The 21070-nt window shown below is 43.1% G+C and overlaps 1 long non-coding RNA gene across 1 annotated transcript in view; it reads right to left on the bottom strand.

Annotated features, from left to right (window-relative positions):
• Positions 1-18525, bottom strand: part of LOC144378946 (uncharacterized) — a 21135-nt gene extending 2610 nt beyond the window's left edge. Inside the window, exons 1-2 of the long non-coding RNA XR_013440886.1 lie at positions 18344-18525; positions 14637-14866 (exon numbers count right to left, since the gene is read on the bottom strand). This is a non-coding gene — a long non-coding RNA (uncharacterized LOC144378946). The remainder of the gene's footprint in view (positions 1-14636; positions 14867-18343) is intronic.
• Between the last annotated feature and the right edge of the window lie 2545 nt (positions 18526-21070).

The raw sequence follows: 21070 nt of genomic DNA, 5'->3' as shown, positions 1-21070 counted from the left end.
AAAAAAACTGAGCTAACAAGAGTCAGGAAAGAGGGAAACAATGAAAGGAGATGGAAACTAAACACTACCTAGGAAAGATAAAGAATAGAAGGACAAAAGGAGAACTATTATGATCATCCCACAATTTTTTTAAGAAAAATGTCTGATGTGAATATATCAATAAATGAACATAATGTCTTAAACTGCTCTTTTACAGTGTCCAAGAATAAGTATTGAGGATACGGACTTGTTCTTCATTTCTGAAAGTAATTGATGAGGCCAGCAGCCAGGTGGAGCTCAACTGATCTGCAAAGCAGAGTCCAATGCAAAGTATTATCAAAACCTAAAATGGACCATGAGATGCTGCAGAACCTCCTTTCCTGAAAGCTGTTAAAAAAAGAGACACTTGTTTCACTGCTGGTATAAATTCACATCAGGAGAACAATTTGGAAATATGGTCAAAAGGCTTAAAAATATTCATATTCTTGACCCAAAAATTCCATTTGTAAGACTTTATGCAAAGCCTCAGTTCTGATTTCCACTCCTTAATTTAATGGCTCTGTGCCATTGAATATCTCTGAGCCCAGTGGCTCTTCCTGATCCGTTAAATGGGCAAATAGTACTAAATCACAAATTGTATTCAGAAATAATCAAAATAACATAAGTCCTATGTTTAGCATAATAACTAAAATAATAAATTTTAATAAACAATAGTTGTTTACAAGTCTGTTCTGGTAGGCATCCATTTAATTATGTAAAATGAGAAAATAACAATAGATAATTATATAATAGGTAATTAGTTAAAAATATATTATATACATACCATAATAACTGTTCAACTGCTAAAATAAAAGATTCGGAAAGTGATAAAGTTCATGATATATTTGTGTTTTCTGGTACAATCCCAACATATTTGGGATACATAAATTTGTAAATCGATCTGAAAGCCATACAACATGGGTTGCTAATGGGTGGCACAGTAACAAGTGAACTTTTTTACGTTTATGTGTTTCTATATTTTCTCAGTTATCTACAATTAACCATATTACTTTTTTTCAGATTTATTTCTTTATTTTAGAGAGTGTGTGCATGAGTGGGGGAAGGGCAGAGGGAGAAAGAGGGGGAAGGAAGCAGACTCCCCACTGAGCGCAGAGCCCCATGTGGGGCTCGCGGGACTCGATCCCAGGACCCCGAGATCATGACCTGAGCTGAAACCAAGAGTCGGATGCTTAACCGACTGAGATACCCAGGCACCCCCACATATTACTTTCCTAATCAAAACGTACAAATGAAATGTTCTGTTTAAAATTTTGGTTTAGAGAATCAGCTGGCCTTTGTGGTATTATTAAACTAGCTGTAATTCTGTTTAAAAATTCCCTAAACAGTATTCAAAAAAATCTCTAAGAAGAGGTTCAAGTTACCTTTGGAAATAATTTCTGGAAGAGTGTGCAAGTTTATAAGGCTTGCAAATGAGCTCTATCAAATGCTAGAAACTGATGACAATGGTTTACACATGTGTCCCAAGCGGCACTTCCCAGAAACTTAACCTTTGGAGGAGGAAGGAGGTTACAGATGCCTGTAAATTCCTCATAAAAGCTCTGGACCATCTTTCCAGGAACATGCACATTTCCTATATACACTTGGAATGTGGGGTCCTGCTTCAGAGGATGCAAGGACTCTCTGCCATTTAGCCCACCAGTTGCTATTTGGGAAACTCCAATGTGAGATTGAAGGGATTCAATCTAAGAATGAAGTGGAAAACCACTTCTTTCCTATTTCAGAGAATAAGACAGGAGCTTGGGATAAAGAAGTAGCTGATGACCAGCCTGGCTCTTCCTTTTTATTTGCCCCAAGAGAAGAGAGGAGAGAGAGACAGAGAAGAATGGGCTGGACCTCATAGGTGGCCTGTTTTGTTAAAGATGCTAATTAAGATTAGTTTGAATAATCTAAGCATAAAGAGTAAACCTCCTATAGTTGAGTTGGGGGGCAGAAGCCACTGGTACTTGTAGGTCCCAGTAGATCAATAGACTATAAATATAGATATAGCTTACACGATATAGACTATAGATCTATAGACTAAGACCATTGGAAAATTTGCACTGAAATCAAATGTTAGACCAGTTTTGGATTCGGTTGTTCTAGATAATTATTGTTTTTTAGTGAGAGCCTTATAGAAGCTAATAGAGTTAGGAGTTTATCTCTTTTACAAGCTTACTCCATAAGATTATCTACTCCACTCTTTAATGCTTGGGTTTTTTAAATATAGTTTTCATTTTATAAGTGTGGTTTGGGAACTTCTCAGGCATTCCTGCATCTCAGAATAGGCATGCATCTTGTAGCTCAAAATGCAAGAAGGGGGCCCAGAGGGCTGCTGCCCAACCCCGTGGCAGAATCCCAGCACTGTAGAAGCAGAGCACCTGCTCTAGGGACATATGACAGCTGTCTGGAAACCACAAGTTCAGAGCTAAGTGACAGCCAATGTCCCACACTGATTTGGGCACTCATCTTTATGAGGCTTCAGCATGAAGCTTGTGCATTTGTGACTGTGTTGGTGTACCCCTCTCTTTGCTCCATGAGGGGATAGCTGGGTGCTGTATTTGTGCTTCCAGCATGGAGGGAAGCTGGGATCTGCCAACTGGGGAACCCTCTGAATAGTTCTGTGAAAGAGGAGAGGAGAAACACTTCTGGAAAATACGCAAAAATTGCCACGCACAGCTTAGTTGCCAAGAAACAGTGAAACACAAGATGAAGATCAGAAGAGAGAAAGGCGGAGAGTCGGTGACCTGATGCACCAGCTCTAAATCTTACCTCATGAGGCACCTGCCACGCCAGCATTGTGACCTGAAGTCATGACCTCCCTGCACACATGCTCACCCAGGGGGCCACATGACTGGCCTCCCATGGGTTGAGGGAGTTGACCGAAGGTCACTGGAGGGTCGTTTCTGAGCCTGACCCCTAGAGTGGTATGACTAAGGCTGCGGTCAGGACCGTGACCCCACGTGAACCAGAGGCCTCGGGAAGTTCAGTGGGAGCACAGAGGCTGGGGGCACAGGTGGGCTAAGCCATGGACATACAGGGCATCCAGCAGTTCTGCTCAGGATTACAACTCATATAGCATAGGGCTGCACGCAGGCTGGTGAGGACCATGCTTCATCAGAAAATAATTCTCTTTATATGTTTATAATGGGAGCTATAATAATCACTGCAGCATATTACCTTCAGAGTGCACATGGGCAGATTGCATGGGTCTATAAATCAATGCAGGACTCAAGGTGAAAATGGCTGGGCAGACAGCCTAGCCTGCCAGACAAAGAGGAGTAAATCATCAAATGAGGCTAATCTGGAATTGGAATTAAATGTGCAAAGAGTCCCCAGGACTCCGATAGAAGTAAGACTCCTCATGACCAAGGCCTAGAGAAGGGAATGGATGCCTGGAGGCTCTGAGAAGGCATCACCCAATGCTCTCACAACACTAACAGCTTATGTGTATCGAGTGCTTGCTTCGTGCCCCTGACATTGATAATCTAATCCTCCCCCACAATGAGCAAGGTCTGTGTGATTCCCATTTTACAGATGAGGACACTGATCCTCAGGGAGTAGTCTGTGGTGATCTCCCTAATAAGTAAAATCGGGGTCTGGGAACCCAAGTAACCTGACTCTAGAGCTTGATGCTTTTCCCCCCAGCTTTGTTGAGGGATAATTGGCAAATACACTTGTATATATTTAAAGTGTACAACTTGATTTAATATAAATACATTTTGTGAAATGATTACCACCATCAAGTTAACACACCCATCCTCTCACATAGTTACCATTTTTTGTGTGTGAGAACACTTAAAATCTACTCTCTTAGCAACTTTCGAGTGAACAGTACAGTATTACTAACTATAGTTGCTGTGCTATCTCTTAGAACCCCAAAATTCATACATCTTGTAACTGAAAGTTTGATGGGATTTTTTTTAAGTTTGATATTTTTAATAACTCCACTCTATATCTCCTCTTGAGCATCCTCCCCACCACCTCCTCTCCATTTCAATCACTTGAAAGTGAGCGTGGGGCTGCTGGCTCTAGAGAAGCAATTTTTGGTGTAAAGGGTGAAATCTGGTTTATGTCCCACCCTCTCCTCCAGCTCTCTCGGAACCCTGACCCCGGGTTCAACAGCCTCTAGGGAGCTGCTTCTGTTCTGGCTCAGAGGGTTGGAAAAAGTAAGCCACACATTATGACAGGTAGAAAAGAAGGGATTAGACTCAAGTTCATTTTTTGTTTTTGAAAAGAAGAGCAAATTGAATGGTGTATACTGGAGATAAAATGATACTTGAATGCATGCAAACCAAATGGCCTTAAACTTGAGTGCAGCCAAGCACTTTCTAATGGTACAATATTGGCTATTCTGGTCGTTTTCTCTGTCATAAGGACTAGCCAATAAGCCAAAGAAAGACCCCTGGGCAACTCGCTTCAGCCAACCATTACAGTAACTGAATAATCATCCCACCACTTGTGGTTCTGTCACCATGATCCTTGCTAAAAGAGATCAGAACCATCCACTTATTCGCCTGATCGGTGGTTCAGACTCATCATACACCCTGTGGCCAAGTCTGTCTGGCTTTGGCTTCCCTCTGAAGACAGCCTGTTCTAACTGGACCGCTCCACAGAATTCAGGCTGCTATGGAGGAGGCTGCAAGAGCTGCAGTAAACTTTAAACTTCTCTGATGAACGAGAATGGATGACAACAAGTAAAATCATGAAATCCTCTCCTGATTCGCTCAAAAAGAAGGAATTGAGTCAAAATCTCTCCGGGCAGACATAGAGAAAATAAGGCTGCAGAAGACGCAAAGAAATGGAACTTTACCACGGTGGGCACTGATCTGCAGTAATGGGTCTGTACATTTGTTATGACTGCCGCAGGGAGACACAGAAAGGGAGGTTTGAAGAAAGGATTGGAGGGTCATTTTTGTGTAGTGTTTACTGCTGGTCCAGCCAAGTATCAGCAGAAGCAAAATCCAAAATACCTGCCATGGCTTCCATACTGACCCTGGCTGACCCTTCCATACTGACCCTGCTGATCAACAGCAAAGGAGCCCCCATTATCCCCAGAAGAAACAGGCCATCCTCAGCATCCACTCACAGACCAAATAACACATCCAGCTCAGTAGGAGTCGCCCTACCTGGGGCTTTGGGAGCTTGCATGCGGGTGGTAGTTACACAGCTCACTCCAGACAACTTCTGCTGTGCCACACACTCATTCTCTGCAGAGCATTCTCTCAAGTGTGTAGTCTCCCACAAGGCTACAGGCCTGCCATCTTGCAAACAAGTCTGTTAAAAGAGCCCTGTGCTGGGAGCCATCATCTCTAATCTTACCATAGCCCCTGGACCTTGGTTCTTTACTTGGCTGATGATGAGCCAAAGACCCAATTGGAAATGTAGGTTTCCCAACCAATATATCTAGAACAGAATATTCTTCTCAAAAAACAGAACTTCCTATTTGTCATGGAACTGCTTTCATGTTTTAAATAGGTCCATATTACTTGGCATGCACAAAGAATTTTGTGTTCCTCTAAAAATGGAACTTTCCAATGAATAAATAAATAAATAAATAATGAAACTTTCCATGGTATATCCGGTGCAGGGATAAATCTTCTCTACAGGGAAATTTAGCAGTGAAATATGTAGAGGGCTGAACATCCAGATGTGCCAGGTGCCTAACGCTTGTTGCACAAATAGCCCAATGCTTCTGTTTCTCTCTTTACAAAATGAGCTTGTTATCACCTTAACAGCCTCACTGCTATTCCCTTTTTTAAAGACTTATTTATTTGAGAGAGAGAGAGAGAAAGAATGAAGCGGGGAGGGGCAGAGGGTGATACCCCGTGCTGAGTACAGAGCCTGACACAGGGCTCCATCTCACGACTCCAAGATCATGACCTGAGCTGAAATCAAGGGTCAGATGCTCAATGGACTGAGCCACCTAGGTGCCCCCTCATTGCTATTTCTATTCTTAAACCAAAAAAGGTTGATGTACCCAAAAAACAAATAATCAAGTCAAAAAATTGGCAGGAGATATGAAAAGACACTTCTCTGAAGAAGACATACAAATGGTTAACAGACACATGAAAAAATGTTCATCATTATTAGCCATCAGGGAAATTCAAATCAAAACCACATTGAGATACCACCTTACACCAGTTAGAATGGCAAAAATGGACAGGGAAAGAAACAACAAATGTTGGAGAGGTTGTGGAGAAAGGGGAACCCTCTTACACTGTTGGTGGGAATGCAAGTTGGTATAGCCACTTTGGAAAACAGTGTGGAGGTTCCTCAAAAATTTAAAAATAGAGCTACCTATGACCCAGCAATTGCACTACTGGGTATTTACCCCAAAGACACAGATGTAGTGAGAAGAAGGGCCATATACACCCCAATGTTCATAGCAGCAATGTCCGCAATAGCCAAACTGTGGAAAGAGCTGAGATGCCCTTCAACAGATGAATGGATAAAGAAGATGTGGTCCATATATACAATGGAATATTACTCAGCCATCAGAAAGGATGAATACCCAACTTTTACATCAATATGGATGGGACTGGAGGAGATTATGCTAAGGGAAATAAGTCAAGCAGAGAAAGTCAATTATCATATGGTTTCACTTATTTGTGGAACATAAGGAATAGCATGGAAGACATTAGGAAAAGGAAGGGAAAAATGAAGCGGGGGAAATCAGAGGGAGAGATGAACCATGAGAGACTATGGACTCTGAGAAACAAACAGGGTTTTAGAGGCGAGGGGGGAGGGGGGAGGGGTTAGCCCGGTGATGGGTATTAAGGAGGGCACATACTGCATGGAGCACTGGGTGTTATATGAAAACAATGGATCGTGGATCACCACATCAAAAACTAATGATGTATTGTATGGTGACTAACATAACATAATAAAATTTAAAAAAAAAAAGGTTGATGTTGCTTTGTAGAAAATAAATTGTGATGAAAATCTCAGAAATAAGAAATAGTAAAAACATATTACCGTGACTCATGCAACCATAGCTAGCTTGTCTTAACATCAGAATTGTGGACACTATTGAGGAAAGTGACAAAGCATGGCTCATGAACATGTCTTTGGACTCCACTTCAGCTCCCATAAAAGGATATAGCCTACACCTGCCACATTTTAAAAGTTATAATTTCACATATTGATTTGCTTGAGGAAATCCCATGGATGGGATCAAAGAAATGTAACTAGATGGGGCAGACTCAGCATCCTGCCATATGGTTATCAGGTAAACTCTGTGGGTCAGGTATGGGACATTATGGCTATCACATAATTCCTTCTCAGTGCCTACCACTGGCTATCTATATCCATTTGTATTCCAATGAACTCTCATTTCTTTATTGGTCCTTAAAGTATCTACCTACCCCATCTCCTTTGCAAATCTGTCCTACACTGCTTTTGACTTGCTCTTGCCCTGCAGAGTACAGAAATACAATCCTCCCTCACTTCCCTTAGGACACTCTTCACTATGCCCTGGGCCAATGGATTGATTTCAGGAAGATGATCAGACTTGCAGCTGAAAACTCTACCTCTGAAATTTATCATGAAAAACAGTTGTTAAGCTGGATTCTGAATCAAGTATTTATAGAAAATCATGAGAGTTATTCTCTTCTTCTTTGGAAGAGTATGAACAATAACCAAACTCTAGTCAAGGCCTTGAGCACAGTCAGAGCTAAGAAATCTTTGTGCACACAGCATATGCCAGTTTAAGGTCAAGCAGAGGATAACAGTTCTGTCTGGCATTGTCAGCTAGTGATTTGACCATTAGATTCCCACTCATGCTTCTATTGTGTATTTTTCAAGTTTGTGTGAAATAATCTTTATTATTCTACCCTACTATAAATTCCTTCAAGGAAGTGATCTATTCCCTATAGTGCCTGGCATACATCTTCACAAATAGTATAAAATGAGTAACTTTAATAAACATATTAAAAAATAATCAGTGCAGGCGGGAGATTCTTTGGGAAATAGAAAGTTTTATAAAATTATATGTGTAACAAAGGTACATGTTTCAACTTAAACCCACAATTTACCATGGCACTAAAACAGATCTCTATTTCACCAATTTGCCAGTACTCGTGACTTTGGCATATATGAGACTCCTATCTCTAGCCAGAAGATACTTATAACATTCCCAGAAAATTTTTTGATTAATTTTAAGACCTGAAGCTAATGTCAGCTCTAGCTGGAACGTGATCATACACATAAATTCCAACAGAGACTGAGAAGTGCCTTCCAGCAGTCACTAGCCTCTGCTTCCTGAGAAAAATCCCAATTTTTAGTTGGGATCATTGATTCTCCAGCCTTTCTAGCAGCTAACGGTGGACATGTGACCATGCCTTAGTCAATGAGATAAGAGCAGAATATGTATGTGGTTTCTGGAAACTGTCATTAGAGGGAAGGGGCTGGCCCTTCTCCTTCCTCCTTCCTGCCATCTAGAAAGAAGAGCTGGTGGCTGGAGCTGGTGATATCGGACCATGAAGCCATCTTGGATATGACCACCCCATGTGGTAAAACAACAACAACAAAGCTCCTAATTTCTTTTTCAAAAACAAAAAATAAAAATGAAAAACTCCACATTGTATGACTTTTCACATTTATCAAGCACCTCAGGCACCAGCCAACCAACTTTTCAGTCAACCTGGTGCCTCCCGATTACTACCACCACCATTGGATTATTCACATACAGAATATTTTTAGAATACCATGTAGTTGTTAGGGTGCTTGAAAACACACCACAGCCCCAACTCCTTCCCCATACTCCAGAAATAAGAAAACTCGAACCAATTAGACAAATTTTACTCCTAAACAGAGTGTCTGTCCCGAGTCCCAGCATCCTTCAAAACCTCCAAAGCAGTTTTTGTCATCTCTCTCCAAGAGCAAGGCCCATGGATCCATGACTTACATGTTCTTCCCCATCCTCCTCAAGGTGCTCACCCAGGGCCAATGTGTGCAAGGACAGGAGAGCTCAGGTGGAGTTGGGTGGCTCTCATTCCCCTGCTGCTGAAGATACTCCCTCTCTAGTGTCTCCCTCTGCCTCCTCTCTCTCCCTCTCTTCCCCTTCTCAGAGAACTTCCCAGCCTTGCTCTCCCCTCAGTACATTTGGAACCTCGCTATGAGATGTGGTTGGGTGAGCTACACCATGTCAGGAAAATGCTATGGTCTCACTTTCATTTAGCATTTAGTATCTGACATAGCACTTTTTTTTTTTACCCATAATACATTTTCTCATCTAATACTCACAGCTAATCAGAGTGGTTTGTATCAATATTCCCATTTTCCAGATGAGAAAACTGAGCCTTTGAATGGATAGGAAATTTTCCCAAGATCACAGCATACATTATAGCCGGCATCTGAATTCAGGCTTGTATGATCTCAAAGCCCACCCTTCCACTACATCCCAGAATAGTGCATCTCTAATAAATACATTCGAAATTGTTAATATTTAATAGCTACCTAAAAATACAATCCAATTTCTTTTTCTCTGGATCCATGGAATTAAGGCGGTGAGGGAAATATTTGGTCTAAGTTGGAAAAGATAGAGAGTTGGTTTTGGGGGGACTTTTTTTTTACCCAAACCTCCTTAAGAGAGTAGCATGCCAGTGTTCAGGACCAAGCTAAGAAAGAAGCATTTAAGTCCTAATTTCATCTTACAAGAATTAAGCATTTCATTAAGGTCAAAAATAGAGCTTAAGACACGGAGTCCAAAGTTCAGCTGTCCTGAATTTTAGGCAACAACAATACATTTAAAAGAAGTTAAGTAATAGTATGAATAATGGAAGGAAACATTTTGTAAGTTTATATATAAAATATAATTTGGCAATATAAAATCCCCACTTAATATGTATTATGCCAGCACAGCCTAAGCTCCATCTGCTTCAGCATACTTCAGTGTCTAGAACTGCTTCAAGCATACTTCAGTTTCTAGAACTGCCAACTTTCTCTAATACCAACACATAAGGGAAAGGAAAGAAAACTTGCTTCCTCATATTGCCTTCTTTGTTTAAAGGAAATGAAAGGAGGGTTAACCAAGGTGAACATCTCAAAGATTCTTATTATGTATGTGGAAGACAGAGCAAAATTGTCAAGAAATTGATTTATGTAAAGCCGGGAGGTCCGCAGGCTGGAGTGACTGTGGGTTTATTCTTAGCAGTTAAAGTCACTGCTTATCTTTTTGAAATAAATTTTTCATCTTTGGCTTTCAGCATGGGTGCCAAATTCCATGAGAGGATGCTTGAAGATCTGTTAGTGAGAGCAAAGGGTCTCTCTGTTGTCTGAGAGTAGTCTCCCAGCCCCCGCCCCGTAACCCCCTAAGGCCTTCAACGACACAGAAAATACATAAATTCCATTTCCGTATGTGGCTTGGAATGCTTATTGTCCTCACGCTATTGTGTCTGCCCTAAGTATCTGCGCTCTGGGAAAGATTTCGCTTACAGCTCCCTAGGAGGCAAGGGGACCCTCGGCCTTTTCCCTCTTCCTGGTTCCGTTATCACCTCCATTTCCCTCCCATCTGAGAAGCTGTAGGACTGTGAACCAAGGAAAATTCAGGTCATCCTAACCAGAGGCACGGAGATGGATCCACACAGGGCAGCACCCAGTGCTCACGCTTTCTCCTCACCATCCGGGGCTACCGCTCGCCGGTGTGGCCTGGGAGGAGGGGATGAAAGTGTGGGCGGTGTTCATTTCAAGTGGGCAGGCAGTGCTACCCTTAGTCCTGAGGCTCTAAGAACTCTTAACACAGTTAGCCTGCCTGCCAGACTCCAAAACTGTCAGCTATTAACTGTACCAGGGTGCTTGCTCCCCACATTCTTCCTACACAAATAAAGATCACTGTCGTCATGAAGTATTTTCAACATACAGAAAGAACACTATAGCAAACACCCATGAACACATCACCCAGATTTTTTTAAGTGTTGAGGACACAGAAACATCTGGGCTGGTAGACGTTCCAGATCAGCTGTGCAAGGCGACCCTGCCCCTGATTTGCTTCCGCGTCTGTGTTGTGACGTTCAGGGTTTGTATCACTCGTATCGGCAAAGATGTTTGAACAGCACATGGAGTTCTCAGAGCCGATGAAAGGTGCCGTGTGACGCTGGTATGCTCCGCTCAAACGGGGCTCACTCCTGCTTCTCACACCCAGAACACACAAGGCCCATCATCAGAAGAGGCCTCCCATGCAGCAGATGTGTCATCAATTTTTCTCAGGCCAGTAGCCGCAACTGTCCTAATTTAGAGCTGAAAGAAATCCCAAGACCCATCCAATTCAACCCCTCATTTTATAGATGAAAAATTGAGTCTCAAAGGGGTTCAGTAGGTGTACACAGGTCACAGAAACACTTGATAGAATCTGGGCTGGAACCCTCTTCTCTCTGATCCCTCAGCCCAATGTGTTTCCCATCAGCTCACCATACTGCTTTCCTGAAAAACACAGCGCAGCCCTTGCTCGAGCCATCGGCCCCGCCTCTCCTTACACTGTTTACCTCCTTCTGACCACTGTTTACCTCCTTCTGACCAGGTGCTGAGGACCCCGACTTTCTCCTGATTGCCCAGAACACCACCCTCTGTGATATCTCCCCTAGCTTGTCCCATTTATCCCTTGAACACCACACAGGGCCCCATCCCCCCTACCCTTATCTGTGCCTGGCTAATCTGAGCAAGGAGCTCTCCCTAAAGATATTGCTCTATTTGGTTAGTGGCCCACTGTGGCCCTCAGATCCCACCGCATTAACACCTAACACTTGACATGAATCTCCTCCTACCACCATTGGACCAGGATTCCTTGATCGGGCCTTCTCCATTGCCCTTCCCTCCACTATCAAATAGCATAAGGGCAAAGTCCAACTGCAAAAACATAAAGGTAATATATAATAGAGCAGAGAAGGAAAAGACCTGGATCACCCACTAACAGAATAATCTAACACTGAAAAATAAAGAACGGGCGATAATTATCATCCTTCTCTCGAACGTATTTCCAAGTGACTTTCTCTCCCACACCTTCAGTCATGGCAGCGAGACACCGAGAAGGCTTCCAGCAAACACTTTTATGTCAGGGGAGAAAAGGCATCTGGACTCCTAGTTACCTGTGGTGCTGATGCTCGACCTGAATCTGGATCACAATTCCCAGATGCCTCCCTGAGAGGCCCCAGGCCCTGCTTTCATGGCACAATCCCACCTCAGAATAGAGTCAGTGCCAGGCATCCCCAGAGCCTGGAAGATGCGAAGGAGCCAGAGTCTCGGTCCAGAAGGAGCTCTGCACACAGCACTCAGAGCTCCCCTACCAGCCTGCCCGGGAATCTCCTGCAGCTCCTTCCTTCTTTCTTTCTTTCTTTTTTTTTTTTTTAAGATTTATTTATTTATTTGAGAGAGAGAGCACAAGCAAGGAGGAGGGGCAGAAGGAGGCTCCCCACTGAACAGGGAGCCCAACCTGAACCAAAGGCAGCTGCTCAACTGACTGAGCCACCCAGGTGCCCCACTCCGGAAGTTTCTGAATCTAGCTTCAGGCTACTGGTTTCAGACAGACTCATGTATTAGAACTGCTGAATGCAGAAATCCATTTTTTTTTTTAAGATTTTATTTATTTATTTGAGAGAGAGAATGAGAGAGAGAGAGAGCATGAGAGGGGGGAGGGTCAGAGGGAGAAGCAGACTCCCCACCGAGCAGGGAACCTGATGTGGGACTCGATCCTGGGACTCCAGGATCACGACCTGAGCTGAAGGCAGTCGCTTAACCAACTGAGCCACCCAGGCACCCCAGAAATCCATTTTATCTTTAAATCCTAAGACTCTATGATTCCAAGGTCATTTTTCTGCAGAGCTGGGGTTTCCCTGAGTTGGGGCCAATGGGCTGTGGAGAATTCTTCACTGGCCCAAGGAAGCCCTCCTTGCTCCACCTCACCTCAGTTCTCAAGTCCTGGCCATTGGGCATGACAGGAGAAAATATCCTCCAGCTTATGAGAGGACCCCCGCGAAACTGACAGCTTCCCGCCACTGGACTAGGACAGATTTGTGACCAGGCTGGCCTCTACTCTTCTCTGGATGCCACAGGGACAGAAGCACAGCTCCTGAATCACTCAGCCCTCATCAGAAAGGCCGATTCAGAGTTAATGCTGCCTCCAGAACCTTCTACACCTATGCAGCCCACCAAGTCACTTCCCCCTTTCAAGACTCTGCTTCCATCTCTGAAATAGGAAAACAGTTTTACTTAGCCTGTAGGGATGCTTGCATAGAGTAAATGAGAAAACATATGTAATCTCCTAGCACAGTGCCTGGGACACGCTGCTCTTCACCAGCGGGCCTCCCAGAAGCCTGGGACTAGGATAATATTGGGAATCATAAGGCCCAAGGCCCCCTCTAATACTGGAGAAAACAGAGACCCAGAAAGGTTAATTATTCTCCCAGGCTCATGCCCCTGGTCGGAGCAGAACACAGATCAGAATTGGGGTCCCTAGCTCACATCCAGTGTGTTCACATGCCCTCAGCAGCTTTCTCTCTGGGCTCAGCCCTTTTCTTGATGGCCACAAAGCCATCTTGAATGTCTACTTGTTTGTTTCTTTTTCTTAGTTAAACAAAAACCAGCACCCTCTGGAGCTCCCATTCACTTTCCAGAACAGGCCATCTGCCTTGAGTTGCTTTTCACACAGTATTTCCATAGACTTGGCATAAAGCTGCCTTTCCGTTCCCTCCTTTCTTTTTCCAGCCCTTTGGATACTCAACAAAGCCTCATCTAAAACTTCCTTTGGAAATCCAAACGCTTTAATGACTTACGTCAAAGAGATTTCCCCTCACCTACTGATGAGTCAGAGCCTCCCTGCTGACAACTCACGTGTCCCCCAGAGGGGAGAGGTGTGGGCCTGGCTCCCAGAAGTCACCTTAGGTCCAGAAGCTACCACGGGGCCATGGCCCGTGGCCCCAGTTACAGGGAAACAACTCACACAAGGAACATCTTAAAACTGAGCTGAAGAAATGTGGTTTCTGCTCAGAAAGTGAATTTGATAAATGGGTTTTCTTACTAGGATTCTCACCCAGCTACCCCCACATTTCCTGCCATAAGACACATTTTCAGTATCCATTGATCCTGGGTGAGCTAGATTCAAGGACTCCCAAAACAAATTTGCTGAATTCTTGGGTGAAAAATGTATTTAGAGGCAGCGCCGCAATTGGTGAACTAGAAATTCTACTTTCAAAGTCATTGTAACTCAACACATATTTATGAAGTTTCCTCTGAATACAGGGCTCGAGCCAGGCATTCTCATATACATGTCTTATTTACCTCACAACCTCCCAGTGAGTAGATTTTGTTCTGTGTCAGTAAGTATTTCAGGAAGACAGAAGTGAACAGTGGGACAGCCCAGGGTTAGAGGCAAAAAAAAAAAAAAAAAGAAAGAAAGAAATGTCTTTGTCATCAATTCAGTATAGAATTCACACATTTCTCTACTTGTATGATCTATAGAATAAATGTTTCATTAGTGGAACTAATCTTCCATATAGTTTGATGTAAAGAGAGTTGATTAAGGTGGTTTTATTCTGAGCAGGCAAATTTATGACCAACCTTTAGCAACTATTTTTTATTTACATTATCCTTCAAGAAGCAAGGTGGGGGGTAGAGACTCAGAGGGTTACCTGTGATTCACCAAGATTTTCAGAGTTTAAGAGTCTGCTCAGTGTGACCAAGACACAGCAGGGTCCAGGCAGGGGTCTTCCTGTGGTGAATGTTTGCAGGACACACACAAACCCCTCTGTCCCTGCAGGGTGTCTCCATGGAGGGTTGATTGCGTCCCGGGGTGCCGGTCCCACATGGTGACACCAAATTGTGAAATCCCAGATAGATGAAGTGTGGGTCGACATCTGCTCTGTCAATTAGAAACAGCCCAAGGAAATGATCATTCTTTTTGCTGGGTATTTATAACACTCTCTCTGATCTTCTGCCCTGGGAACTGTGTGCTCCAAGACATCTTCCATTGGGATGAAAACACCCTGCTGCAGTAAAGCATTGTTTACATTACTATTTATTGAGATGACTTGAGGCCTCCCACTAGTCTAAGCTGATGGATTTCAGCAGGGTTTTATCAATGCTGGGAAAGCTGGCTCTCAGGCCTCGCCATGGTAAATAGAGACATCTCTGTATAATCAGGTCTGGGGGGTTCAGTAGCCATGATTGGCTTCTCCTTCCCTCCACGCCACTGACATCTTCATTTATTATTCATTCCTGTTATCAAGTTAGTGTGTCCTCCTATTGCATATGCTGATGTTCGATACTGAGTCACAAAAAGCATAAAAGGAAAGCAAGTGTCCTGATACAGATGGACTGAGAGAGAGAAGATAATTTCAAAGTCTTCTGCAGGGATTATTCCACTGGTTCCCACCAGTAGTGCTGTGGTGGAAGCTGCCTGTAGTAAGCATGTGGGAACTTAGCTTTGATGTTATTTCTGACATGTGGTTGCAGCAAGCAGCACACTTGCTTTGGAGGCATCTAGAACCACGTCCTCCTCAGTGGCTACGGTGAAGGCAGAGGAAGGCACCCAGCACCCCTCTGCTTACCACTGGTTTCTCCTGCGTATTTTCCCACAGGAGAAAAATGGCTGCTCTGTTTCTCACTGTAAATTGAAATTTTAACGACCTGGTTTCTAATGTCTCTCGAGAGTGCAGTCATGGGGAGCCAGCTCCCCTCAGGTGATCAGCCCTGGGATTGTGGGGAGACCCAGACCTCAGGCAGAAGAGAACCCTTATCACCTGCCACCAAAGGCTCTGTCTGAGCTGTTGGCCAGTCTGTCCGTTTCTGGTGGTCTGACAGCAAGATCTGAGTCAGCCTGAAGCCACCACACCATCTTCCCTACGGGGCGAGGCTCATCCAGCAAAGCAGATAGGGCGGGAGGCCAAGCGGCATGCTCTGTCCTCGCCCTGCCCCCCAATAGTGGAAGATCTCTCAACAATTCTTGCTCTACAGGCTTCCCTCTCATAGACTCTATTCAAATCATCCCATATATAACATACAACACAATTGATTGGGTTCTTTTTTAATCACAACTTTTGTGCTGCCATGTCCCCGAATCATCTTGATCAGATGGTGTGATCCCAGATCTCCCAGGTACACATTTATAAATTATTGGGAAACCATTCTTAGAAGGCAATCTCATTGGCAATTAGACATAATTTCAGTTAATAAGGGGTAAGGGGAATTTGGGAATGCTAAAGATGGGACACGGCCGGAGCTTTAAGTAGGAAGATCAGTGTAGATCTTATGAGAAAATAACATTTAAGGAAAGACTAAACTTCACTGCAGTAGATATTGCAAGACTTAATTAAGATGAGTCGGACATAGCATCTGAGCGTAAGAAGTTTGTCATCTAATGGTGGAAAATTTTTAAGAAGAGACACAACAGGCTGAAGTCATAAAAAAACTGATTGGAAAATGTATATAAATAGCATTGAAAGAAAGAGCAAGCTAACTCTAATGAGATACATATACATAAAGAGTGTTGGTGGGTCCCAGAATGAAGACAGAGTGGTAAAAATATACCAGAAGTATATTGGTATCTGTACCAGAAGACAGTGGTATCTCTACCAGAAGTTTGATGAGGGAGGGAGAGGAGCGATGAGAGGCCAGAATGAGGGGACTGCTCTCAGAGAAGCAGTTGCTATAACGTTGGGAAGGGCTGAGAATGTGTGAAGCCTGGGGAAGGTGGGAGGAAGGCTCTGTAAGAGTCAGCAGAGAGAACTGACTGTCGACGATACGACAGAGGAGTCCCTGAGGAAGTGAGGGAGGGTAGACCAAATGGAAATGTTACCCCTGAAGGTGAGGCACATTTCTGTCTCTGAGAAACATGGGAGGCAAAACCAAAATAAGGATGCAGAGAAAGTCGTGATGGAGAGGAGCAAGGGGGTTCAGGCGCCCCTATCAATTTCCTCTAGAAATTGGGAAGTGAGGTCATTTGCCAAGAGTGAGTAAGTAGGGATGAAGGTTAGGGATTTGGCAGGCCAGAAGAGATTTAGAATAAGCACACTGAGAAATATGCTTATGGGTCAGATAAAGATAAATAAAAAGGAGCGCAGAATATCAGCAGTTGGAACCAAGAAGCCCTGGTTCAGGACTTTCCCCGAGATGTTCAGCCACCTGGGACAAGGCAGAAAGACCAGGGACAAGAGAGCCAGGGGTGTGGATGGTGAAAGATAAAAGAAGGTGGAGTGATCCACCTCACAGCTCATGGGCCACATGGGCCATTCAATAGGACTGTTAACAGTCTTACAGTATCTGCACTAAAAATCAGTATGTCATCATGAGCAAACAAATGAAATTGTTGGGAAAATCGGTCAAATTTAGCTGGAATGCCATACAGTGTTGACCTGGCACACCTAATTTAATCTAGTCCTGGGCCTCCACAACAGGAAAATCGAATAGGAGAAATCCTCCCTATTTGCTCTTCAAAGAACTTTAAAGCCATTAAGGTATCATTTTGTCAGTTGTATAATGACATTTGCATCTCAACTTTTTTAATCCATAAGCAGGAACAAGACCAAATTGCATAGTTCTGAAGAAAATATAAATGTCAGCTTGTAAACCATGTCTCCATAAAGTACAACATTTGACAACTTCCTCCCTAAATAATTCAGACTTTGTATTCCACCAAAGCACACCTCCTATACAACCCAATACAAATCCATACACCCAAGCTCTTTGTTCTGAAATATGTCAGTATTGACACAGTATTGTCTGTGCATTTAATTTCAATGCTTCATCTTCCTGCAACTACGTTTCTTATATAAAACATTTGGGGTTTCCAAAAATAATGCTATGAAAATGATTCACTTATGGACTCAAAATAAACTCTTCTCTGTAGTTAGGCAAAGCGGACACATTAGCCAATGTGTTGTCAGATGACTAGCAAAAGTTTCCGGACTGTGCATGAGCCAAGCAAGGTCAGGCAGAGAATTGTGAACTGGAAGGACTGGGATCCCCTGAGGTCCAGGGAGAGATGTGCAGATGGTGAGAATGAAGAACAGTTCTATGGGGATGAGGAAGGCCAGGGAGGATGCAGGAAGTAAAAAGTGTCAGAGAGAATTTTCAGGAAGGGAAGGGGCCCAAGTTCACATGTAATGTAGCTCCTAATGATAAAGAGTTCCAATTTGAATGAGATTACTGACCTGGACTGGAGCCCAAGGTCATTGGGGACCAGAAGGCTGGATTGCTGTATGTCTAGATTTCCTTCTCCAATCTATCTTTCTTAAAGTCACCAGAATAATCTTTCCAACAGCAAAACCTGAACTGAACTGTTGCACGTTTCATAAATGCCATCTGGGCTACTTATTCCAACTGATAAATGCTTGCTCACCCTTCAAGCTTCTGGTCCAGTGTTAACTTCTTTTGAAGAGTCTTCCTGGGTAAAGCCTGGCATTTGCTTCTCCACCATCCCATAGCACTGTGCACAGTGTCAGCAACATTCATTGCTCTGTGTTGCAAATTCCACATAATCAATTCTCTTCTAAAATACAAGATCTTTAAAGACAAAGAGTCAGATTCATTCACGTCTATACCCCAGCGCCTAACACAAAGACTGGCACATTGTTTGTGCTCAACTAATTAATATGTAACAGTAGGGGGTTTTTAAACAGGGATAAACTGTTGAATCTTCTGGAGAGATTTTTCAAAATGCAGAATTCTTGACCCTTCCCAAGGCCTAATGGATCCAATCTCTCAGGTTGCATTTGGACAATTGTATTCCAGAGAAGCTAGTTCAGATGAGTCAGATGCTGCCCATGGTTGAAAGCCTCTGCCCTGGAGATACTACTCCAAATTCTAAGCTCTCACGCTACTAACATCACTCATGAAATCTGGAGGCAGGAGTTCACTGTGAAAAATCCAGGTTCTGGAGCCAGGTGGATCTAGATTCAATCCGAAGCCTTAGTCTGAGTTCATTGACAACCAACCATGGGAACTTGGGCAAGTCCTTACGCCTCTCTGAAACTCAACTCAGAAGGTGGTTGTAAAAATGAAATGAGATGATGCATAGTACATAGTAGACGTTCAAGCTGGTACTGATTATGTCTGGTAATAAATTGAAGTCTTCGGTATACTCTTTCCCCTGTCTTTTACAATAATGATGATATTTTGTATATTTGCAAAGCTAATTCTTCTTCCTACAGAACTTTCACATTGTTGATATCATGTAGACTTCGTAGTAATTCTGAAAGGGGGCAGAGAATGTCATGTTTCCTCATTTTATAGATGCAAGACTTGCATTTCATGGCAGTGTAAAGATTAACCTTGAGCACATCTGAATGCCTAAACTGGAACAAACACCTTCCTGCTCTTCTCACTTGACCACCAACTCACCCGTTCACATCTGCCTCCCTCCCCAGTTAGTCAGCAGGGAGCTGGTTAGAAGCGCCAAGTAAAAAGTCATTCATTAAGTCATAATCTGCTCAGGGTAAGAGGAAAGCAGCATGCCAGAAGTGAAAGTTCTACTAGAAAGATAAGATTCGAGGTGAAGAGAATACCATGTGCTAAGATGCAGAGATAGGAAAGAAACATATGCGTCTGGAGAACGAGCTCACGGTTGGTTGTGATGAATAAGAGAATACGCCGGCAGGGAGCATCCTGGCCAGATCATAAGGGACCTTGAAGGACATTTACGCTTTATTGGCTTGGCAATTCAGTTGCTGAAGATTGTTAGCAGAAAAACTGATAGCTTCAACACTCTGGCCCTGGCTTTCTGAATGGATTAAAATGGGGATGATGATGATGATGATGATACTAAAAGCAAAACACTTGATAAGGCACTTCCCTGAGTGCTTTACAAGAATTAACTCATTAAAAAAAGAAAGAGCTCGGGCCGCCTGGGTGGCTCAGTCGTTAAGCATCTGCCTTCGGCTCAGATCATGATCCCAGGGTCCTAGGATCGAGCCCCACATCGGGCTCCCTGCTCGGCAGGAAGCCTGCTTCTCCCTCTCTCACTGCCCCTGCTTGTGTTCCCTCTCTCGCTGTGTCTCTCTCTGTCAAATAAATAAAATAAAATCTTTAAAAAAAAAAAGAAAAGAAAGAGCTCATAGATAGAGAAAACAGATTGGTGGTTGCCAGAGGCAGGGGATGGGGAGATGGAAGAAACAGGTGAAGAAGGTCAAAAGGTACACACTTCCAGTTATAAAATAAATAAGTCATGAGGATGTAATGTACAGATGGTGACTATAGTTAATAATACTGTATTACATATTAGAAAGTTGCTAAGAGAGAAGATCTTTAAATTTCTCATCACAAGAAAAAAATTTGTAACTCTGTGCGGGGACGGACGGTAACCGTGGCTATCACCTCACAATGCATACAGATGTCAAATCATTATGTTGGACACCTGGAACGAATATGATGTATGTCAATTATACCTCAATTTAAAAAAAGAATTAACTCATTTAATTCTCACACCCACCCTTAAGGCAAGTCCTATCATTTTCTTCATTTTGTAGATGCGTACACTAGGATGAAGAAATGGTAAGGGACAGCCCAGGATCACATAGCTGGTCAGTGGCATAGCTGGACTTGCTGGTGGTCTAGCCTGTGGTGCCAAGTTCTGGATCACCTCCTGAGTGGTGCCTCCCAAGACAGGAGAAAGCAGGCAGAGCAGTTAAGAGATGTTGTAGTGGGAATGAAAAGGAAGGAAAAGAAAGCCTGATGGAGAGCAAATAAATGTGCAGCTACTGTGGGAAACAATATGGAGGGCCCTCAAAAGATTAAAAATAGAATTACCCTATCATCCAGTAATTCCACTACTATTTACCCAAAGAAAATGAAAATACTAATTTGAAAAGATACATGCACCCCCATGTTTATAGCAGTATTATTTACAATAGCCAGGATATGGAAGCAGCCCAAGTGTCCATCAATAGATCAGTGGATAAAGAAAATGTGAGGGGAAAAAAAAATAATAATAAATATATATATATAATGGAATATTACTCAGCCATAAAAAGGGATGAGATCTTGCCATTTACAGTGGAGCTAGAGAGTATAACGCTAAGCGAAATAAGTCTGAGAAAGACAAATGCCATAGGATTTCACTTATATGTGG

The sequence above is a fragment of the Halichoerus grypus genome, chromosome 9 (assembly GCF_964656455.1).
Source record: "Halichoerus grypus chromosome 9, mHalGry1.hap1.1, whole genome shotgun sequence".
Taxonomy (NCBI): Eukaryota; Metazoa; Chordata; class Mammalia; order Carnivora; family Phocidae; genus Halichoerus; species Halichoerus grypus.
The sequence above is the reverse complement of the archived record's forward strand: the minus strand, read 5'-3'. Positions and strand labels throughout refer to the sequence as shown.